The sequence below is a fragment of the Hyperolius riggenbachi genome, chromosome 1, assembly GCF_040937935.1.
Source record: "Hyperolius riggenbachi isolate aHypRig1 chromosome 1, aHypRig1.pri, whole genome shotgun sequence".
NCBI classification, from domain to species: domain Eukaryota; kingdom Metazoa; phylum Chordata; class Amphibia; order Anura; family Hyperoliidae; genus Hyperolius; species Hyperolius riggenbachi.
In genome coordinates, this window is record NC_090646.1 from 554,349,143 (window position 1) to 554,374,520 (window position 25,378).

Genomic DNA, 25,378 nt, shown 5'->3' on the forward strand with positions numbered 1-25,378 from the left:
GGTGCATGGGCCGGAGAGGCGGACCCAGTACGGAGCCGGACCCCGGTCCGGCTCCGTACTGTACGGAACGGACACGTGTGAACGTCCGCATAGCCTTTGCATTGCTATGCGGAACGTACGTTCCGTTTGTACAGTATACGGTCCGGATCCGGCCCGGCGAATCCGGACAGGGAACGCTAATGTGAACCGGCCCTAATAGGCTTACACCATATAAAGAACATATGTTAAAGTACTTATTACTATAAAAGCATACAATACACAATGTAAACAGGCGAACACCATAACGTGGCCAAACTATGCACATAAAGCCCGCAGAGCCATTTAATGAATGTAATATATCATACACAGTAGCTAAGATCATAATCTGATTACATTGTGGATTGTTTACTTTCAACTAATAAGTGCTTGTAACATATGCTCTTTATCTAGTGTAAACCTGCCATGAAGCTGGGTTACGTCTGTATATAAGGTTGCTTGCATATTTTGTTAGCTAGGTAACCTACTATGAGCGCTGCTCAGTTATTGGAGAGGGCCAAAGAGATCATACGGTTGGCTCCTGCACAGTGACACATCTTGATGTATCCTGAGGGGGGCACAGCTTTTGACAGCATAGGTAAAATTAGCAGTGCTCCTTATCAGGCTGCATCTGAAATGACTACCAACAGAGGCGTGCAGAGCCCCCTAGAGGCAAATAAACACCTTGTATTAAAAACAGATGCAAACTACCGTATTTTTCGGACTATAAGACGCACTTTTTCTCCCCCAAAAGTGGGGGGAAAAAGTCACTGCGTCTTATGGTCCGAATACAGGGAGTCCCCGACTTACAAACACCCGCCGATACGAACTGCCGCTGCGCCGCAATGTCGGGGACTCCCTGTGCAGTCCACTCTTTGTCCTCCTGTGTCCTCTTCTTGTCCCTGCCCCCCCGCAGTGTAATTAGCGGCCCCCGCTGTGTAGTTAATGTCAGCAGTGTATAACCCGATAATCCCCGCATCAGTACAATGACATTGCCCTGACCCCCCCGTAGTGTAATTAGCGGTATCAATATAATCCAATTAGGCGCCCGCTTTGTAGTTAGTGGCAGCCATGTATTACCTGATAGTCCGCATTAGCATATTTCATTGTCTCCCGCTGGCGCTGTGTAATTAGCAGCCATCCGATCCTAGAAGTCCGCGCTGCTCAGAGACTTTTCCTATGCGTCATTCGCCTCTAGTGCCGGCTTTTCATGTTGCGTCATTACAGGCGGCCGGCACTAGAGGGAAGAATGACGCATAGGAGAAGTCTCTGAGCAGCGCGGACTTCTAGGATCGGATGGCTGCTAATTACACAGCGCCAGCGGGAGACAATGAAATATGCTAATGCAGCGAATACACTGCGGGACTATCAGGTAATACATGGCTGCCACTAACTAGCGGGCGCCTAAATGGATTATATTGATACCGCTAATTACACTGCCGGGGGGGGGGGGGGCAATGTCATTGTACTGACGCTGGGATTATCGGGTTATACACTGCTGACGTTAACTACACAGCGGGGGCCGCTAATTACACTGCGGGGGGGGGGGGCGGAGACATGCAGAGGACACAGGGGGACCAGCAGAAGACACGGGGGCCAGCAGAGGACACGGGGGGGGGGGCCAGCAGAGGACACAGGGAGGGCCAGCAGAGGACACAGGGGGGGCCAGCAGAGGACACAGGGGGGACCAGCAGAGGACACAGGGGGGACCAGCAGAGGTCACAAGGGGGACCAGCAGCACAGGGGGGCCAGCAGAGGACACGGGGGGCCAGCAGAGGACACAGGGGGGACCAGCAGCACAAGGGGACAAGCAGAGGACACAGGGGGACCAGCAGAGGACACAGGGGGGGCCAGCAGAGGACACAGGGGGGGCCAGCAGCACAGGGGGACCAGCAGAGGACACAGGGGGGGCCAGCAGAGGACACAGGGGGGGCCAGCAGAGGACACAGGGGGGGCCAGCAGAGGACACAGGGGGACATGCAGAGGCCAGCAGAGGACACAGGGGGGACCAGCAGAGGACACAGGGGGGACCAGCAGAGGACACAGGGGGGACCAGCAGAGGACACAGGGGGACCAGCAGAGGACACAGGGGGACCAGCAAAGGACACAGGGGGACCAGCAGAGGACACAGGGGGACCAGCAGAGGACACAGGGGGACCAGCAGAGGACACAGGGGGACAAGCAGAGGACACAGGGGGACAAGCAGAGCACACAGGGGGACAAGCAGAGCACACAGGGGGACAAGCAGAGCAAACAGGGGGACAAACTGAGGAGGTCAAGGGGGACAGATGGGGACTCAGAAGTCACAAGGGGGATAAGAAGAGGACAAAGAGAGGTACAAGGGGGGGCACAAGAAGTACAAGAAGTCCATAATAATTGGGGTGAGAACATCCACAAGATGCCCCTGGACCATAGACGCACCAGGTTAAAAATATTTTTTTCCCCTGGTTTTTGCCTTCTAAATCTAGCTGCGTCTTATGGTCCGGAGCGTCTTATGGTCCGAAAAATACGGTATGCACTAAACCCTAAACTCAGATTTAAAAAAAATGCAAACTTGAAATAACAAAATGGGTACAGCTAGCCAAAAGTAAACTTAGTTGACATTGTAGCCGGGAGAGGATTAGCTGTTCTCTAGTTGTCAGTATTGAACACAACGCTTGGTGGTTACATTTGAAAATGTTCTCTGCACATCTTTACATGTATTTTGCAAATGAACAGGCTGTTTGGTCTCAAGTCAGCTCCTAGGTTTGATCATGTGACACTAGAGAGTTCTTTTGATTGGTGGCAATTTTGTACTGATATATTTATATGTAGATGTGGATCTTGCATGCTCACTTAGCTTCAGCAGCTAGACAAAGGGGAAGGGTGTCTCGAAACGGCAGTCTGTTGCTGCCTTGATTTTATAAATAACTTGTGCATGAACTGGAACAATTTGCAATAGTAAACTAAATGCATTGCAATATACATATCTACACTGAAAAGTATTTTTTTCTATAACGCTAATGTGGATTTTCATTTTGCATTAGCCTTGCTCTTCAGTAAGATGGCCTTACTTATCTATTCAACCAAAAAAACAAAAAAAACAAAACACATCCTGCCACAGCAAGCATATCATAGCAAGTGATGATGGAAAGTGAAAGATGTAGAGGGATTTACAGAAAACCAAAGTTCCCCTCACACAGTACCCACTTCAGGAGTGATATACAGAAATGATAAGAGTGAGGACTTGTTCACATTGTGTTCCGTTAGCGTTGGGCGGTTCTTGACACGCATTTTTTTTTTTTGATTCCTGACGCTTGGGTGGGCGATTCGTTTTTTGTGCCAATCGGTTTTCTAAGCAGTTCTTTAATTCACTACCTGATGCTAGTCAGGAAGTGAACTCTTTGATCCGGAAAATAATAAATACAATGTATTTATTCTTAACCACTTCCCATCCAGACCTTGTTTTCCCCTTATTGACCAGAGCAGTTTTGACACTTTATCGGTGTCCCTTTTTAATCAGCAATTACTTTATCTGTACTCGTGCCACTTAAATTATCTATATATCGTTTTTTTCAAGACAAACTAAGCTTTCATTGGGCGTATTTGGTACGAAGTAAAATGTTGCTCTCTATGCATTTTAATCGGAAAAAGTGGGACATTTTTAAAAAAATGCATTGTTTCTCAATTTTGACCAATTCCTGTTTGGAAATAAAAAGTGCGATTGACATAAAAACTGTGCCGCCAGTTAAAGTCGCCCCAGTATAGATATCCAGATGTGTCCCCAGTATCACCGCCTCCCCCAGTATAGTCAGATGTGTCCCCAATATCAGCCCCCCCTAGCATAGCCACATGTGTCCCCTGCGTGTGACAGCCCCAGAATAGATTGACAGACGCACCCCCAGGAATAGTGCTCCTCTTTATAGCCATATGTGTCCCCGGATCAGGATTAACCGCATTATAGCCAGATGTACCAACAGGATTAGTGCTGCCCCCCCATTATAGCCAAATGTGCCCCCAGTATATGATTACTGCCCCCCAGTTGCCCAGATGCACCAAATTAGTAAATCCCCCCCTCCCCTTAGTCAATTAGATGCCCCCCAACAAATATGTAACCCCCCCTTTTATTTATCCTACTCCCACCCCCAAGGATCGATAGCCAGATGCCCCCCCCCCCCCCCCCCATGAGGCAGCCCCCTCCGTGCAGAAATCCTAAAAAAAAATCCAACAGCAAGCAGCCTCACTCACCTACCTCGTTCCTTCGACTTTCCTGAAGCCCGATGCTCTGTTCTCCGCTCTGCAGTCAGCCGCATATTGCCGGTAACCCGGGGTCCCGGCTTGATGGCGTCATCAAGCCGGGACCCGGGTTTCCGGCAATATGCGTCTGAATGCAGAGCGGTGATCGGAGGATCAGGCTTCAGGATCGTCGCAGGAACGAGGTAGGTGAGTGAGGCTGCTTGCTGGATGATTTTTTTTACTATTTGTGCGCCGAGGGGGACAGATGAAGGATCGCTGCAGTTCACTACTGCAGCGATCATTCATGGGAGGGGGGTGGACTAATTGGCCAAAAGGGAACGTGTTCCCTTCCACCAATTAGTATTGCAGCTGACAGTGCCAGAGGGTACGCTCTGAAGCGCACCCGACCGTGCACAGCAGGGCTGCAGCCAGTTCAGTATATCTACGTCGCTGTGGCTTGGAGAGTGCCACAGCTGACGTAGATATACTGTAGTGGTGGGGAAAGTGGTTAAAAAGGGGAAACACAATCGCTGCACAAAGTGATTTTGTGAGCGGTTTGCATTTTTCCTATACCTTCCATTGAGGCGGAATCGCCCAAAAAATGGTCCACACACCGCTTTGCTAGCCATACAGCGCACGACCTGCACTGATATGAACCTTCTCATAGACATTCATTGTCCACGCAGTTGGGGGGAGTTTTTAAAAAGCACACGCGGGCGAAAAAAAAGCTGAAACCGCCTGCAGTGTGAACGAGCCCTAAAGCCTTGTGCACAGGCTAGATAATCCTCAATTGAGACGATTGTGGTGTGCAGTCTTTAGCTGAGAATATAGTGCAGAGTTCCCCAACCCTGTCCTCAAGGCCCACCAACAGTACATGTTTTGCAGGAAACCACAAACATGCACAGGTGAGGTAATTAGTGTCTCAGCAGAGCCGATTACCTACCTCTGTGGATTTCTACAAAACATGCACTGTTGGTGGGCCTTGATTTCAGGGTTGGGGAACACTGAAATGGCCCTATGCTGTCATTTAGCGACACACCATGGCAGAACTGCCTGTCGTCCCCTTCTGCCCTTCACACTCTGCAGTACATATAGCCAGAGCAGAGTGTGTATATATATATATATAGTGTTAAAATGCCTAAAACACTGTAATGTGCTATGTGCTTTACAGCCTTGCCACTGCTAATTCAGCTATACATGACGAGAAAGGCCAGTGAGAGGGTAAAGAATATTCCACATCCTCTCCTGATTGCTGGTTCGGACCAGTCTGCACAACAGTTTGATGGGTGGGAAGGTTTTGGCCTCAGTTTTGTGCACAGCCTCTACTATTACTACTCACTGAACTGAACTGAAAAACACTTCCCACTCAAAACGTGGGAAAGGTAACCTCTAGCTAATCTCTAAAATGGCACAAGTGTAGGTAAAGATGCAAAACAAATCCCTTTACTGTTTACAGGGTTCACAAAGATTTCACAGTTATATGCTCAATTAAGAATGTTATATAACAGGCTGTGCACACATTAATGCTTCATCGCTACGGTCTAATTACAGGCAAGAAAAAAAATGCAATACAGATATATGGCTTCTTAAAACAGAAGGTATTTGGGTACTTATCCGTTAGCCGGGCGCATCCGGCAGGTGGCGCTGTTGTATCGAATTTCAATGCGCTGGGTTGTATCTAATTCCATTCATACTTAGTTAATGTAGTACTGTGTGAATGGAAGCGCTGCAGGTGGCGCTAATTACATTGATACGTTGATAACAATACAGTGTTAATGGCAAGGAATACATTGGGCTTGATTCACAAAGCGGTGCAAAGTGTTTGCACGCCAGTGAAAAGCCCCTTATCACGCCTAAACTCACTTTAGGCGTGATAAGAAGAAACTCGCGCGAAGTTACCGCGCGTGCGCGCGCAGCACCCGACGCTTCGCGCGAAGCTCCCATTAAACCCTATGGGACTTTGCGCGCGCTCTTACGCGCGAACGCGCGTATGCGCGGTAACTTCGCGCGAAGAGCAGGAAAAAGCGGTGATAACTCAGTGGTGAAAAGGTCATCACGCCTAAAGTCTTTTAGGCGTGATAACTGGGTTATCACCGCTTTGTGAATCAAGCCCATTGTATTTGAAGTGGCCGGCACTGGCACTTAATGGAATTCAAATGAAGGCGGCGGCAATGTAACAGATGAAGCCGCCGCCTTCGTCTGTTCTTCTTCTCCCCCTTTGCCCTCTCTCAACTATACAACCCTGCCAGCTGGGGGGGGGGCACGCCTGTCCCCCCCACAGTCGTTCGTCGCAAGGAAACAAGCAGGATTCCCTGCCGCGACGAACGACTCTGGGGGGAGCCGCATGTCCCCGCAGGCTGCCAGCATTGTAGAAGCGAGAGGAGGGCAAAGGGGGAGAAGAAGAAGAAGAACAGACGAAGGTGGCGGCTTCATCTGTTACATTGCCGCCGCCTTCATTTGAATTCCATGTAAAAGTGCCAGCCACTTCAAATACAATGTATTCCTTGCCATTAACACTGTATTGTTATCAACGTATCAATGTAATTAGCGCCACCTGCGGCGCTTCCATTCACACAGTATTACGTTGAAGTATGAATGGAATTAGATACAACCCAGCGCATCGAAATTCGCTACAACAGCGCCACCTGCCGGATGCGCCCGGCTAACGGATAAGTACCGGTATTTGCAATTATTATGCATTATATGCCAATTATCCTTTTGTTGTCCATGAAAAACGAAACGCCTCCTGAAATGCACTGATGAGGATCCGAAACAGTCTGTATGCACGTTGGATTAGGCTCTGTAACATTAACAAGCGGACACATCATTGCATTCCATCAGTTCCGGAGGTGTATTCAGCTATAAAGGACAACTAAGGGACGGTTTGCATATTCAGCGGTGAAGCACTGTGAGACACCTCAGAGCTCACTCCAACCTGAATAATCCCAAATAAGTTCTGGTTTAAGAAGGCAAAATTCTGTTTTACATAACATTTTAGTAAGAGGGCTTATGCTGCATACACACTTGAGATAAAAGTCTGGAAAAGGCAACATCACAGACCAATGTTACCCACTTCCATGTAATATGAGAGCCATACCTACACAGTCTATTCTATGGAGCTGCACTCCCCATCAGATAAAATCTTTGCAAGATGCTGCACACAAAGATGCCCGTACACATTCAAAAGATCATTATCTGCAAAAGATCTCTTCCTGCAATAGATCCATTCCTGCAAAATGCATTCATAGTCTATGAGATCTGCAGATCATCATACACACCTTGTTTAACAGGCAATCATCTGCACATCATCTGCAGATCAGATCCACCAGGATGGATTTTCAGATCTGCAGATGATTGCCAGATATGCAGATGAAGTCTGTTAAACAAGGTGTGTATGAGGATCTGCAGATCTCATAGACTATGAATGCATTTTGCAGGAATGGATCTATTGCAGGAAGAGATATTTTGCAGAAAATGATCTTTTGAATGTGTACGGGCATCTTTGTGTGCAGCATCCTGCAAAGATTTTATCTGATGGGGAGTGCAGCTCCATAGAATAGACTGTGTAGAGTATGGCTCTCATACTACATGGAATGGGGTAAAATTGGTCTGTGATCTTGCCTTTTCCAAAGACTTTTATCTCAAGTGTGTATGCAGCATAACACACTTGATTCATGAAGGCTGGTGAGCAGTAGGAGCCAATACAATATGTTAGTGCACACCTTAAAGGTAATCTGTAACAAAAGAAACCCCCTGTGGGGATACTTACTTTGAGAGGGAGGAGTCTATGGATCCTAATGTGGCTTTCCCTGTTCTCTGTCCCGACAAGGATGTCTGCTGTGGCGCAGTAGCACCTGCAATATTTACTTTCCGCAGCTCCAGCGCAGGCTCAGCATCGGCGTTCCGATCGGGATCAGGCTATTTCCACCTGAGCCCAATAGGAAAGCCACTACTGCATCTGCGCCGGATCCCGGAAGATATTTACTTTACCTGTGTTCAGGAGCTGCCAGCGCTGGAACCGAGGGATAGAGCAGGACAGGGGAAGCCTCATTAGGATCTCCTCCCCCCCCTAATATAAGTATCCCACAGGGGATTTTTTTTTATTACAGATTTTCTTTAACTGAGAGGGATATAGACACTACCATATTTATTTCCTTTTAAACAATGCAGATTGCCTGGCTGTCCTGCTGAGTCTCTACCTCGAATACTTTTAGTCCTACACCCTGAACAAGCATGCCAATCAGGTGTTCTGCCTAAAGTCTAGCTGCATGCTTGTTAAAGGAGCGGGATTCACAAACTACTGCAGCCAACGAGATAATCAGATAACTGGTATTCAGTATAAAAACAAATAAATATAGCAGCCTCAATATCCCTTTCAGTTCAGGTGTACTTTAAACCTTGACTGGAGTTTTTAAAACAGGCGTGCATTTGCCACAACTATGTCATATCAAATCAATCACTAAAATAAACAAACAAAAGGTAGCTGTGCTGCTGGCATCTAAACACATTGGCAGTGAGAATTTTTATAATAAATCTGGGGACACCTGGATAGATTATAAAAAAACAAAAACTGCCCACTGCAGGTGATGCACACGATTACAGCCACCCAAATGCTACTTCACTCAAATGTATCCATCCTCACTATGATCTGATATAACACAGGTGGGAGCTGAAAATGTTTGCCAACTACTAGCAGACATTTGTTTCAGGGCCCGTTTCCACTAGCGCGGTGCGAATTCGTTGCGGAAAACGCAAAAATGAATTCGCATGCAGATGTGAATTCGGACGCGTTTGTATGTGAATGTACTGAGAATTCGCGTATGTTTTCGCGTATTTTTGTAAGTATGCAAATTTAACCATGTTAGTGCCTGTGTGTTTTTATATTGATTTTAGGAGAAAACGTACGCTAATTCGCATGGAAAATTCACATAGCGAAAAACGCATACAAATTTCCTATTAATTACATTGCATGCAAATCGCACAACACCTTGCGGTGTGCGAATTCTGATGGCTCTGCTGTGCAGATTTTTCCTGCACAGCAAACCGCACAGATTTCCTGACAAGTGGAAACAAGCCCATTTACTATCATTGGCTATGAGAATCTGCATGCAGAAAACGCATGCAGATTCGCTATAGTGGAAACGGGCCCTTATAACAATCTATTCCATGTTCCCTGGATCACAAAGGCTCTGCACTGCTCTCCAGCCTTAGTAGCAGAAAACACAAATCTTTCTGCTTTACACTGCGTCATGCCAGCCAGAAGTTAAGGCTTGCAACAAGGGTGCATTGTTCACTAATAACAGACTGAAAAGGAACATTAAAGTTGTAATTCTGTTTCTGGGAGTACAATCTAGGGGAAAGTTTTTCTAATGCTTTAGCCTGTAGATGAGGAAGGCATAGCTTAAAGCAACGTGCACACACAGCACATTGGTTTGCAAAGGATTGATCGATTTGTCAAGCGAACCACATCGTTGCACTGTTCCATGCAGTGCGACACTATAGCCCATTGACCATATACAGCTACCTGTCAAATCAATACTTTCAATTGATTGAATCCACTGAGAATCGTCCGGGAGACTCCATGTGTGTATGGGCACCTTTATATAGCTGTATTAGTATATTAATGTTCTGACCTCAATTACCATTACCTCAATCATTGTTCAAAATCAAAGCGGTCATTGTTTCTGCTTTGTTCCATACAGTAATTTAAAAGAAAAAAGTGTGCTGTTAAAACTGCAACTTTGACAGAATGATACAATGTTATAATAAAATCTATATAACTGAAAATAAAAATGAGACATTTTCTTTGCTACTAATGTTCTATTCCTTATCCGTACTAGACATACAACTCATATCATACGTGGTTTTTTCCCCGCTTTAGGTTTACTTTAAGTGTGAAAGTCCATTGACTAACATGGTTTCTCAGTGTGACCCCTGCCTAAGGCCACATACACACATCAGACCATAGTCTTTTGAAAATGAAAGATCACAGACCAATTTTACCCCCTTCCATGTAGTATGAGAGCCATACTCTACACAGTCTATTCTATGGAGCTGAACTCGCCATCAGAAAAAAATCTTTGCACGATGCTGCACACACAGATGCTGTACAGACACAAAAGATCAGTATCTGCAAAAGATCAGTTCCTGCAAAAGATCCGATCCTGCAAATTGCATTCATAGTCTAAGAGATCTGCAGACCATCATACACACCTTGTTCAACAGACATTCATCTGCAGATCAGACAATCATCTGCAGATCTGAAAATCCATCCTGGTGGATCTGATCTGCAGATGAATGTCAGTTAAACTAGGTGTGTATGATGATCTGCAGATATCATAGACTATGAATGCATTTTGCAGGAACAGATCTTTTGCAGGAACAGATCTTTTGCAGATACTGATCTTTTGAATGTGTACAGCAGGGCTGCCCAATAGGTCGATCGCGATCTACCGGTAGATCGCGACCGCCTGATTGGTAGATCGCGGCCTCCTGGCCGCATCCCATTGATTTTTGTGGCCAGCAGCTGTAGAACGCGGCCACTTGGCCGCGTCCTATCAGATTCTGCTGCTGGCCGCTGATGTGTCCAATCAGGAGAGGAGAGAGGCGCGACTGAGAGGCTAAGGGCGGCAGTGTCATGGCCCGCCGGAGCGCTCCCTCAGCCGCCTGGTGATGTGATCTCCGCCGTGAAGTTGGCTGCGCGCACGAGGTGTCATGGCTGCCCGCATCGCTGCTGCACATGGCCTGTATGGGGAGATGACAAGCCACAGTTGAAGGGAGGTAAGTGTGCCCGCCCTATACCTAGCTAACCTGTACTGAGGGGACCTATACCTAGCTAACCTGTACTGAGGGGACCTATGCCTAGCTGACCTGTACTGAGGGGACCTATGCCTAGCTGACCTGTACTGAGGGGACCTATGCCTAGCTGACCTGTACTGAGGGGACCTATGCCTAGCTGACCTGTACTCAGGGGACCTATTCCTAGCTGACCTGTACTGAAGGGACCTATGCCTAGCTAACCTGTACTGAAGGGACCTATGCCTAGCTAACCTGTACTGAAGGGACCTATGCCTAGCTAACCTGTACTGAAGGGACCTATGCCTAGCTAACCTGTACTGAAGGGACCTATGCCTAGCTAACCTGTACTGAAGGGACCTATGCCTAGCTAACCTGTACTGAAGGGACCTATGCCTAGCTAACCTGTACTGAGGGGACCTATACCTAGCTAACCTGTACTGAGGGGACCTATACCTAGCTAACCTGTACTGAGGGGACCTATACCTAGCTAACCTGTACTGAGGGGACCTATACCTAGCTAACCTGTACTGATGGGACCTATACCTAGCTAACCTGTACTGAGGGGACCTATGCCTAGCTGACCTGTACTCAGGGGACCTATGCCTAGCTGACCTGTACTGAAGGGACCTATGCCTAGCTAACCTGTACTGAAGGGACCTATGCCTAGCTAACCTGTACTGAAGGGACCTATGCCTAGCTAACCTGTACTGAAGGGACCTATGCCTAGCTAACCTGTACTGAAGGGACCTATGCCTAGCTAACCTGTACTGAAGGGACCTATGCCTAGCTAACCTGTACTGAAGGGACCTATGCCTAGCTAACCTGTACTGATGGGACCTATACCTAGCTAACCTGTACTGAGGGGACCTATGCCTAGCTAACCTGTACTGATGGGACCTATACCTAGCTAACCTGTACTGATGGGACCTATGCCTAGCTAACCTGTACTGAGGGGACCTATGCCTAACTACCTTTCGGGGGGGGGGGGGTGCATTGAAGGGAGGTAAGTGTGCCCGCCCTATACCTAGCTAACCTGTACTGAAGGGACCTATGCCTAGCTAACCTGTACTGAAGGGACCTATGCCTAGCTAACCTGTACTGAAGGGACCTATGCCTAGCTAACCTGTACTGAAGGGACCTATGCCTAGCTAACCTGTACTGAAGGGACCTATGCCTAGCTAACCTGTACTGAGGGGACCTATACCTAGCTAACCTGTACTGAGGGGACCTATACCTAGCTAACCTGTACTGAGGGGACCTATACCTAGCTAACCTGTACTGATGGGACCTATACCTAGCTAACCTGTACTGAGGGGACCTATGCCTAGCTGACCTGTACTCAGGGGACCTATGCCTAGCTGACCTGTACTGAAGGGACCTATGCCTAGCTAACCTGTACTGAAGGGACCTAAGCCTAGCTAACCTGTACTGATGGGACCTATACCTAGCTAACCTGTACTGAGGGGACCTATGCCTAGCTAACCTGTACTGATGGGACCTATACCTAGCTAACCTGTACTGATGGGACCTATGCCTAGCTAACCTGTACTGAGGGGACCTATGCCTAACTACCTTTCGGGGGGGGGTGCATTTAAAACGTTGGTAGATCTCCTGGCCTCGGCGAATTTTAAAGTAGCTCGCGAGCCGAAAAAGTGTGGGCACCCCTGGTGTACAGCATCTTTGTGTGCAGCATCTTGCAAAGATTTCTGTCCGATGGGGAGTTCAGCTCCATAGAATAAACTGTGTAGGTATGGCTCTCATACTACATGGAAGGGGGTAAAATTGGTCTGTGATCTTTCATTTTCCAAAGACTATGGTCTGATGGGTGTAGGAGCCTTAAGCCCTTGGTTTGCTTTACTACCAAATCTGGCTCTGGATTATCTACCCAGCATTTGTATAAATAGGGTCCTTAAAATACTAAATAACATTTTGTTGAGTGGTTAAGCTAAAAATATATTTAAAATTAAATTCACAGACTACCGCTTTTATCTGCAAATACAGAAAATGAAAACATGACTTCTCGGAAAATATTAAGTTAAATTACAACTGCACCAGCCTAAAAATGAACTTCCACATTTAAAAAAAAGAGGAACTTCCCTTTATGCAAATGCAATGTCTAGTACAACTGGATCTGCATGCTGAAATGTCTAGTACAACAGGATCTAGATGCTGAAAAGAAGCAACAAGCCAACTAGAGGTTGCATTACCTGGTTTATTCATTTCCCTGCATGCTGGAGCTGGTGTATTCAGGCCCACAAGTAATTTGAAAACTGGTAGAAACAAACTTGTATTTGCATGGAATTCCTGTCTGTGGAGAGAGGAATGCAAGTGTCAGTGACATCCGTTCTCAGTGCCTAGCTTCAGGCTACACATACACAATACAAGGAACTGATGAGAGATGAAAGTGTGGAAAAAACAGACCATGCTACTCATCTACATACTAACAGACCATGCTACTCATCTACATACTATCTCATTAGCTACCAAGTAAAAGGGAACATAAGTTACAAAATGCTACCATCAAAGCTACATTAGAAATTTTGTGAAATCTCCATACTACCCAGACTGATGCATTAAAGGCATGTAGTGTGATGGGCACTGACCACTTATTTTACAGCCCCTCTGTGCACACTTACCAAAAAACTTGAGATTTGTAATACTACTTTAAAATACGTGGTAAGCCCCCATAGTGTCAGTGGTAGATTGACTACCCACATACTGTAAAATAAGTGATAAGCCCCCATAGTGTCAGTGGTAGATTGACGACACACAGTGTTGCACTGTTCGATAGATTTTCAACAGATTTCAGGATGAAATCTATGGAAAATCTGTGTGCACTGTATGATGGGGGGGTTCAATCCCTTTCTAATCAGATTCAGATCAGAGAAGAACTGATTTGTTTGCCACATTGGGTGGCAATCGAAGTGTGTATGAGCACCTTTACTCACCTAGTGGGTGTTAAAGTGATCCCAAGGTGCAAATAAACTGGTGAGATAAACAATTATATGTATCCTACAACTCCTAAAAAGAACTTTAAGTACCCCAGGGTTTTATTTTATATTTAAGCATTTACAAAGTAGGTTGAATGTTTTATTGTCTCTAATCAGTGGCAGTCTATTAAGTTTTATTAAGTTTCCCAGAGAGAAAATATATGAACTATTGACCTTGTCCCATCCCACCCTGCCCTCAGAAGTTGTATTTTGCCAGCAAAACATTTATGGCTGTAATTTGCTTATCAGTAATGTTTACTATAATCCCAACAAAAACAGCCTGGTTATTAACATGTTTTGCACTGTACATACATGTTTATATATCATGTCACATGTCGTCTCGGGTACACTAAATCAAAGACATTTAGAACCCCGCCTGCATTTACTGTATTGGCTCCAACTCTTCCCATATCGTCCATGCTAGATTCTTCCAACCCATCTAACCAATGCATTATGTGCTGAAACCATACTGCTGTCCAAAGTACTGGACTAAGCATGTCTGAGTGGGGATGAATTTGAGCCAAACAATGAGAAGAACACAGCAAGTGGCATGCCCAGGACAAGATAAAGGTAAGTTTTCCATTTATTGGTACCAGTATACAGGTACCCACATACGGTTGACTGAAACAAACACCGCTGCCCAATCAAAAGGCTGTATTCGCCCTATGTATAGAACCAGCACTGCATTTTTGGTAACATACAGCAAACAGGACATAATGGGCCCTTTGTTTCAAATGGACCATTCACACTTGCCCTGTTGTCATGCACAAAGTGATGCTACAAACATGTTTAGAGGACAGTGAATGCATTGCTTTCATTAACCCCCTTGGCGTTATGATTCTTTCCGGATTTTAGGGTCTAAAAGCGGTGCAATTTTTTTTTTTAACACTGCAGTCGTCAAGTGGTTAAAATACAAATATGAGACTTCTATATTTTAATTGTTGCATTTCGAACTGTAATAACTGTTGTATAATTGTAAACTGTTCCACTTACCACCACAAACAGTAAATTACAGTTCAGATCGGAGATTCATCTGTTTGCCACATTGTAAGGCAATCTAATGCTGGGAATACACGGTTCGTTTCTGCCGTGCGTTTCTCCTCCCCATCATTTTTTCAGCTTGATTCTCTTATCTTCCGCTCGTTTTTCTTATCTTTTTCCATTCACATCTATCAGAAATCGAGCAGCGGAAGGATCAAAAGGGAGATCGGACATGTCGGAAATTATCTATTGAACGATCTAATCCCCTCAAAAACGAACCGTGTATTCCCAGCATAACTGTGTATGGTCACCCTTAAGAATCTTTTTAATCTGCTGCAAGACCCAATAGACCCATTTTGCTATCACAATGCTTTTCCACTGTCTTTCAGTAGTGAAAGGTTGTCTATGACTCCATGGTTGATAAGCACTACACTGGCACGCACTATGTTAAGAAGCACGCCTTACCATATTAGGGGACAAGTAATGCTACAGCACTGGCAGGGCCACTCAGTTGAGCACAGTACAATGCTTGGTACACACAATGAGATTTTCAGGCAGATCGATTATTTCCAACATGTCCGATCTGATTTATGATCAATTTTACAATTGATTTTCTATATAAGAAAACAGAAAATCGATAGGAAATCAGATTGGACATTTTGGAAATAATTGATCTGTCAGTAAATCTGCCAGAAAATCTCAATGTGTGTACCTAGCGTTAAGATTGTGGGCTGTTGGATCTGCCACCAGTGGCTGGCATGGGTACTTCCAGTGTGCTGGGTTTAAACAGCCACTGGTCTTCACCGGAGCTTCCTGCATACTGATGGGCAGTGGTCTACTTTGCTGCAAGTACTACTAGGTCCCGACCCCTCGGATTTCTTCACCAGTGACAGGGAGAACAGGTGATGCTGCAATGTGAAGATAAGACAAGACTGGCAGGTATCAAGCAAACTCCTGGCAACCGACTGAGGTCAGAGCAGGCAGAGATGATCAGGAGGCAATGTCAGGGAAGCAGGCTCACACCAGAAATGCACAGTAATAGATAGACAGGCCAGGTCCCAACAAGCATCAAGAATGAATGGAATGTGAAGTACAGTACTGGAGCTAAATTAAACTAACAGCACAATGTACTGTCAGGGAAGGGATTTTACAGTCCATGGTATGTAATTTGGTAATTAACCTTATATACACAACTGAATGAAGAGGTTCACATTGAGTCATTGCGCACCGTGTAAAAACAGGATCGCAGTGCAAGGTAAAAGTCACATTGCAAGTGCCAATCGGTGCATACAGTAAAGCATATAGTTAATGAAAAGTATGCTTCACTGCAACTGTAATAGCACACGTTATCCGGTACTGCACAGCATGCCTTATGCTATAAATGGCTCACTCAGCAAGACCACCACGCTGCAAATGTGCTAATGTAAACATGCCATTACAATATAATAAGATGCCTGTGACCCTGTGTCTGTGCGTTTAGGCCAGCGCGCATACACGGCACATGGGCAGACTTTAGACAGCATAGGAGGACGATTGCATGGGGTGGGCTTGGGTGTTTTGTTGTGCGTGCATGCGTAGTAGGCGGGTACATGTAGCGGCTGTGCGCATGAGCGCTGGCCGGGCGGGCGATGTTGCATTGGCGGAGGCGACGGGGGACGGGGGACGGGGGGGGGGGGGGGTGTTAGGAAATTGTGAGGGGTAGTTAGAATACAATTGTATTGTGTGTGTGGCATGCGATTATTCTGTCCAACACGCTGCACCACTACACCCTATAGTGAACCTAGCTTAAGGCTGCTTCCACACAGGGACGTTACAGGCGCACGTTAGTGCAGCCTGTAACGCTCCCCCAACGCACAGCAATGTAACACAAGTGGGCTGTTCACACTGCCCACGTTGCGTTACATGTAACGCTGCACGTTGTAGTGAAAGTGCAGCATGCTGCACTTTAGCCGCGTTAGACTGTTTGGACATGCTCAGTGGTGGGCGGAGAGGAGGCGGCGAGATGCCGCTACAGTAGCCGCGCACATGGCTACTTAATAAGCACTGCACTGGCAACCGCTGATTGGCCGGCGGGACCACGTGATGCGGAGTGTCAATCAGCGCCACTCTGGGAGACCTTATACGGATAGAGCCGCCTAACGCGGCTCACTCTACCATCCTCTCCCGCACCACCATGCGTTGCGTCAGGGGCACGTTATGCGACCATAACGCCCCCCTAAAACGCAACGTCTTGGTGTGTAAGTAGCCTAAACGTTGCGTGTGAAACCACTTGTGTGATATACACGAGGAGCCATAGACATAACAGAATGGGATGGGATTGGGAATGGGATTCCTGGGGATCACTTTTTCACAATTCACTTTTTCTCCTGCGTTTTGACCTAGGAGATAATTTTTCATCTTCTGTTTAAAATAACTTTTCAGCATTTTGTGGCTAAAAAAAAAAAGTACCAAACAGTAGGTGAAAAAATATCATCAAAGTTATTTTAAGTATTTTCTTGCTTGCTGGTATTTTAAAAAACAATTTATTGATAAGATGTAAAAATATCACCTAGGAAAAAACTCTGGAAGACAAGGAGCCATATGCATTTCACATTTTCTCCTAAGACTTTTTGCACCCAGCTTTAGAGGCGGCAGTTCTGTCAAAATACTTATTACACTACCATCCCAAAATGTAACTATGAAGTGCTTTTCCTCAGACCTCAACCTATGTTTGCAACAAAAGCAACCACTTACTGCCAGGCAGTTTTTTATGTAAGAGATCAAAAACTAAAGGATTAAAAAACAAAAAAAAAACAAATTGCACTTGTTATCCCTTATCCAATTGCAAAGTTCAACATGAGTCAAATTAGACTGTGCCCACTTTAAAGCGGAATGAAACCCAGCATTTCTACTTTGCTCTAATAGATTATTTACAGCATATTATATACAACCAGTATTTTTTTTTTACTAGAACTGCATTCAAAGGGTTCCGAACTTTACATAATGTTATCTTGTGTTTAATTGTATCAAGTGAGAAATGTAAACAAAGCCTTCTCTCACACAAAGTCAGACAAGCATAAATGCTTTCTGATGCTTTCTGATTAAGTTAGAGGATGAATAAAGCAGTTATAAATAAAATTCAAAGTCAGCTCTCAGGGCCCGTTTCTACTATCGCGAATTTGCATGTGCTTACCGCATGCGAATTTGCATAGCCAATACAAGTGGATGGGACTGTTTCCACTTGTCAGGATTTCTTTGCATTTTTCTGTGCAGAAAAAATCTGCACGGCAGAGCCATCAGAATTCACATACCGCTATGCAAATCGCATACAATGCATTTAACAGGGAATTCGCATGCGGTATTGGTATGCGAATTTTCATGCGAATTCGCATACGATTTTGGATGGAATCAATGGAAAAGCACACAGGCACTGCCATGGTTAAATTCGCATACATCGTCATCCAAGCAAAATCGTATGCAAATTCGCATGAAAATTCGCACATAACCGCATGCGAAATTTTTACCACGGCGATTCCCACCGCACAAGTGGAAATGGGCCCTCAGAGTAAAATATGTGTACTTTAGGAATGTATAATTTCTAAATGAATAATAATACTTATGCACAAAAGCAAATATGCTAACTGTATGGCATATAAAAAGTAGGAAAACGTGTTTTTATTGAATATTATGTCAGGGTTTCATACCGCTTTAAGGGCACGTTCACATCTAGAGCGTTTGAGCTTTTCTCAAAATTTTCAAAAATCGCCCACAAAACGCTTGTACAATGATTCTCAATGAGTAGGTTCATATCTGCGCTTTTAGTCCGCTTTGTGCTCTGCAAAGCGGTGCCTGTACCATTATTGGGGTGATTTTGCTGGAATGTATAGGAAGAGGGCTAAACGCTCACAAAATCGATTTAGCGGCGATTGCGTTTTTAAGAATAAATGCATTGTATTTATTCTTTTCCAGGTCAAAGAGTTCACTTCCGGACTGACATCAGGAAGTGAAAAAACTGATTCCCTCTGCAAACGCGTTTTGCACAAAATCATACCGCGCAGTGGAGCGTCGGGAGGGGGAAAAATAAAAACGCGCAAAAAAAAAAAAAATCAAAAATCATTGCCGTCAGCAATTTCGATTTTAGATGTGAAAAAGGCCTAAAGGGATATAAAAAAAAACACAACAACAAAAAAAAAAATTGTATAAAAACAACTATTATAGTTTTCTTTATAACTTGAATTCTAGGAAAACATAAATTAAATAGCACTACAAGCTTCTAGTAGCAGAGACACACGACATCTGTTATACTAGCTTCCCATAACATTAGCATCAGCAGGCAGATTGCTAGTGGGAGTTTTTACACGTGATCCAAAAAGAACTGTGTTGCCTGACAGAGCTATCACTCCATAGATGTACAGGGGTCGGCTTAGCAGAGTGACAAGAGGAGCAGGCTGCAGATGGAAAGCAAGCCCAGAAATTAATTAGTTAAAACATTTAAGGCCCGGGACCAACTGGCAGCTCAAGTGGCATTACACACATAGCATTGCATTAGCAAGAGCTTTTCACTACACAAATGCTTAGAAAAGCGCTGCTGGTGGGTCCCAGGCCTAACGCTGGTTAGAAATATCACAGAACACGGCTATAAATCATTCCTGTAGAAATTAATAAAATGCACATGAGTTTAGCTCTTGTGCATTTCTCAGTTTCGTTTGCAAGCGAAGACGAAATGCACACCCAGTCGAGGTATCAGTGGATGTGCCAAGGCTGCTCGATCACCAGACGAAAAGATCAATAGAAAAGATAAAGCCGGCACCATCCAATGCTCTTTTACGTTGTTTATTTAATCAGACTGGCATAATATACACAACGTTTCGGAGCGATAAGTTGCTCCTTTGTCAAACTATGACAGTCACTGCTGGCTTCATCTTTTCTATTTCTCAGTTTCAATGGAACTGAGCTCTGGACTCCGGACAATACTTATAATTTTAAATAAAGGAAGTGAGAGGGATATGGAGGCTGCCATATTTATTTCCTTTTTAAACGTGAACCCGAAAAAGAAACTCAATTCAGGTGAGATACATACTTATGTAGAAGGTTCTGGATGCTGTAGAGCCTTACCAATCCTCTGTGCGTACCGTTGTTTCAGTACCATCCCTTGCCTGCATCTTTGGTACGCCTTAGGGCCCGTTTCCACTATCGCGAATCTGCACGCGTTTCCTGCATGCAGATTCGCACAGCCAATACAAGTGGATGGGCCTGTTTCCACTTGTCAGTTTTCCTGAGCGTTTTTCTGTGCAGGATTTTTCTGCACGGCACAGCCCTCAGAATTCGCCTGCGTGTGGAAGGCATGTGAATCACCGCTAATGTATTTAATAGGGAAATCGCCTGCGGCTTTGGTATGCGAATTTTCATGCGAATTCGCATGGAAATCAATGGAAAAGCACACCGGCACTGCCATGGTTAAATTCGCATACAGCGTCATCCATGCGAATTTTCATGCAAATTTGCACGAAAATTCGCATACAACTGCATGCGAAATTCGCATCCGTATGCGAATTTTTCCCGTGGCGATTCGCACCGCACAAGTGGAAACGGGCCCTTAGGCAGCTTTCAGAAGTACTTGTGCCCCTAGTAGCACAAGTAGTTTTGAAGATATAAACATCCGCACTGCTCATGCATGAGTCCAAGCTCACCCTTCACCCTTATATAGGGTTAAGACTTCCCCTCGTGTTCCTCGTGTTTCCTGTATCTGCGCATTTTGTGTCACTGGTTGTCCTGATTGTACAGTGTGTTGAACTGCTCATGTATCTATTCTACCCATTACTGCAAGTTTTTGTATGTTGTACAATGCTATGGAAGACGTTAGTGCTAAGTATATAAAGAAATAATAATAAAGGTGCAGCTGCCCTATCGGCCTGTAGATGGCACAGACCTGTGCAAAAACACACAAGCTGTACTGGCAAAAGAGCCAGGGGCAACAACAACAGCTACATAAGTTAATAAGGTATACCTAGGGCAGTCAAGACCAGAGATTAGCTCTGACGTCAATCTATGACAATATTGCTCACTACAGGGACATTTAAAACCTAATAAATCCACATGTACATACATTTTAAAGCTACAATCCTTTATACCATATACACTATTCAACTATACACACACCAAAATACCTTGCATTATAAACAGGCTACTCTCGGATACTCTGATACCGCATGCATGTTATTTACTCAGTGGACTAAACTATAGGACTTTCTGCTTACACCAAGAGACAGTGAACAGCATATGGCATCAAGATGAGTTTAAAAGATACCAGGTGGCAGACTTCCATAAGCACGTAATCTAACCACTGTAATAGCAAATTGTGACTAAAGAACCCACAACGCGTTCCACAATACACATCTGTCAGCAATGATGAAGATGGAGAAAAAGAAAAACACAAACACTCACACTGAAAGCTAGAAAAAGGAGACCAAAATATTAAAGTGGACCTAGTCCCAGCTCAAAGGATTATAAGGCAGCAGAAGAACAGCCTCCTTCTCCACAACTTGCCTTAGTCCTTTCCTGTTGAGGGCCCCTCATTGCTTGCTTGGGTCTCGGTATGTGGGCAGGATTTCATTACACACTGCACAGACTAGGTTCTGGGTACTTCCACCTTACCCCCTACACTAATCAAGAAGCTAAGTGTGACATCACATGGGTGTGTGGGGCTAGCTAATAAAAGGGGTCACATGATGAGGGAAGGGACCAGAATGACTGGTAAGTGGTTCCAATTATGTATGGGGGACTTACATGCAACTGTAGATGCTAGTGGTGGTATGGCACTTAAAGTGGACCCAAACTCTTGCACAGCACAAAATGAAAAGTCTTAATTCCACATATTCACTGCTCTGTGTTTGTTTAGTATGTGTCTAATTAGTTCTTAGCAGCAAAAATACTTCAGGGGTGTTTTAGGATTTCCATAAATTGTAATGAAGATTTTTTTTACCATAAAGTTATCATGCTGTGGTTAATCTTCTACAGCAGAGAGGAACATCTGAGTTTAGTTCCACTTTAACACATTGCCATGCAAATAAACCAAAATGTACGTGGGTGACAACTTCCCATCAAAGCTTACATGGTGCAGTTTGTAAATCTGTAGGTCACCGTGTGGCATCTATGAACCTCTAACACTTGTGTGGATATCCAGACTGTAGCAAAAAAAAAAAAAAAAAAAAAAACTTTTCAGCCACCCAAACTCCCCCATCAGGTGTACAAAGTGCACCCCCCCCCCTCCACCCACAACTCTCACCCACTCTTCCATCTGTGTCAGGATGAACTGAGTGATGTTCATCGGGATGTAAAGCAGGTGGCGATGAAGGAGCATGAACTGTTATGCTTGCTCACCTCTGCGGTCTGTAGCCACATAACCAGGAAGTGCTCTTTCTGCAGCGTCCCTGCAGTTAAACGGAATCTGAAGTGACAATAAACTTATTATATAATGATTTGTATGTGTAGTGCAGCTAAGAAATAGAACATTAGAAGCACCGATATGTGTCTCATATTGTTTCCAGTACAGGGAGAATTAAGAAACTTCAGTTATCTATGCAAAAGAGCTGCTCTGAGTTCTCCGTCCCAACTTGGGACGGTTACAGTGCTGTTTTCTGAATAACTTCTCTCAACCTGTCTCTCACGGGTTTCTTGTTTGTTTGAGATTTGACTGCAAGAAAGTTCAGTCATTAGCTCAACTCTGTTTCATAGTTGAAAATACAGTCTATAAAGATACCAGTGCGCACTCCACAGTGATCAATATCTGAAAAGAAAGCACAAAGCTCCCATAGCGTAATACTGTAACTGTAACTAATAAAAAGGTCAACAGCACACAGTGACCATAGCATCCAAATCCTCAATTAATCAGACGGACTCACCAGATAGTTGCAATCTCATACACCAGGTGGATCTAGCGCTTAGGCTGCCATCCAACCAGTAAGGATAACCCAGGAATGATTCCACCGATAAAAATGTATTCCAGCAAGCATCCACAAGGATCCATAAAAAATAAGGTGCACAACACGTTAGATCTCCGGGGCACTGTGCACATTAGATCTCCGCAGAGCCAGTACGCGTTGACGTCATTACACTTGAGGAATAGAGCGCTCATGTAGTTTGTATGCTAGATACATGGGCTTGATTGTGACTAGATAGTTTTAGTGTCTGAAATCAGATGGGAGCTTTGTGCTTTCTTTTCAGATATTGATCACTGTGGAGTGCGCACTGGTATCTTTATAGACTGTATTTTATCCTGGAATCTTATCTACATGCAAATTCACTATCAGTTGCTGATACCGGACTCTTTATGCAGTTGGCGCAGTATATCTGAATGTCTGATATGTATTGCACTGTCGACATTTAGATTTTAGTGATTTTTCTACAGTAAAAAAAAAAAAAAAGAGAAAATTCTTCTTAGCATGTCCCATGTTAACTGTGACTATTTTGAAGCCAATCCTGATGTCATTTCCTCCCTTACTCTCCTTTGCCTGATTGTGTATACATTTGTATACATTCCCCGCCCTCCACTATAGTAAGTACATTGTCTCAGCATGGCCAATATTGGCCAATTTGAGAGGAACAGAGATGTGGGAGGGGAAAAAGGGAGGGAAAGAGGCTTCAACCAATCAGGCTGTATTAGTTAAATCTGAGGGGAAAGTAGAGAAGCACAAAAGGACAACCCAGCATGCCCTGCAACTTCCTTAATGTGCACCAAATTTTGTGTGTACCAAATAAGAGTCAGGTAAACTGGGGAAAGATCATTTATCAACAAGAAAAGTAATAGTGATTTTAACTTTTGGATTGCCTGGTTAGCATCCTTATTAGGCCTCTTGCAGACTGCAACTGATTCCGATTTAGATTCCGCTTTTTAATCAGTTTTTACATCCGATTCAGATTCTGATTTGCAGTTTGCTCCCTGCACATAATTGATTTTTTATTTTATGCCTGACAGTTACACTTTAAGGAACTACAAGTCCCACAATGCATTTGCCTTTATGAATTATGACTGTAGCTGTCAGATTTGTGCAATGGATTGTGGGACTTTTAGTTTCTTAACTGCTGGAGAGCCAAGTTTGCTTATCACTGTCCTATGTAATAATCACCCACATAAGATGGTATGGGGCTAAAAACACACTAGGCAGAAAGGCGAGCATGGCGGAAAATGCTAGCGATTTTGCCGTTAATGAAAGTCTTTGGGAGGCATGTAAAAACACATATATATCGCAGTGTTCTTCCCAGAAATTTTTCCAGCTGGGTGGCATGAAAAAGTAGCCGGGGGGAGGGGGCGGTGTGAAGGGAGAGGGGCACGACAGGGGAAAGCAGGGACAGCGCTTCTCTGTGCAACTCTGCTTACAGCATAGCAGGAGGATGAGGCGGTGAGCTGATGACAGCCGGGTGCTCACCAAAATTAGCCGGGTGGAGCATCCGGCAAAAAGAGCTTGAGGAGGACACTGTATTGTGCATTTTCGAAATTGCACAACTTGCTCCATAATGCACATAATGTATCTCAATGGAGATGCAGAGCAATGTGTGTATTTTACTCCATTGATCGATCGAACATATTGAAAAAACGCAAACGCGTACAATAATACGCAAAAAAAAAAAAATAGGCACAGTGTAGTAAACTCATGGTTTTCGGCACTGCCTAGTGTGCTTACAACCTGAGAGTCAGGGCTGTGTAGTTGGTACAAAAGTCATCCGACTCCGACTCCTCAGTTTATGAAACCACTGACTCAAGGTACATAAAATTGCTCTGACTCCTCGACTCCGACTCCTTAGTCTAATTTTTTACAAAGGCTATGGATTTGGTACAAAAATCATCCGACTCGACTCCTCAGTTTATTGAAACCACCGACTTCGACTCCAGGTACCCAAAATTGGTCCGACTCCACAGCCCTGTTGGGAGTAGCTGGAGGTGGGCAGCATCTAATTTCTCCCTGTGAGCACTATTCACCTGACCCTTCACCCTCTTCAGAGAGATTAACTCTTTGTGGCCAGCACTGCAGCACAACCACTAAGTAGTTTGTTTCTGGTTAACTCCACCAGGTAACTATATTAACTGCAAGAAGCACAGGCATGCAAAGCAAAAAGAAAAAAAAAACCTGCATTGCTGATTAACGCAAATTTTCTAACAACATTCATTAAAAAATTAGAGTCTGAACTAGGACTCTAAAAAGAGACCAACCGCCTACTTAAAAGATGCATGCATCTCTAGGATTAATGTGGTTCTTCTGGTTTAGCAGATTCAGGAAAAAAAAACACATTTCAAAAATATTTTTTTTCATATCTTCAAAAGCGATTTCCAGTTTTGTTTCCTCAACAATACAGCAGCTGTATTTATACAGACAACAGAGACACAGAATCCTTTTTTTTTTTTT

The 25,378-nt window shown here is 44.6% G+C and overlaps 1 protein-coding gene across 1 annotated transcript in view; it reads right to left on the reverse strand.

Annotated features, from left to right (window-relative positions):
- The window catches only part of FER (FER tyrosine kinase), a 294,362-nt gene that overhangs the window by 248,078 nt on the left and 20,906 nt on the right, over positions 1 to 25,378 (reverse strand). Inside the window, exon 2 of the mRNA XM_068247417.1 lies at positions 13,236 to 13,336. The gene's annotated coding sequence lies outside the window, so the exon portion shown is untranslated. The remainder of the gene's footprint in view (positions 1 to 13,235; positions 13,337 to 25,378) is intronic.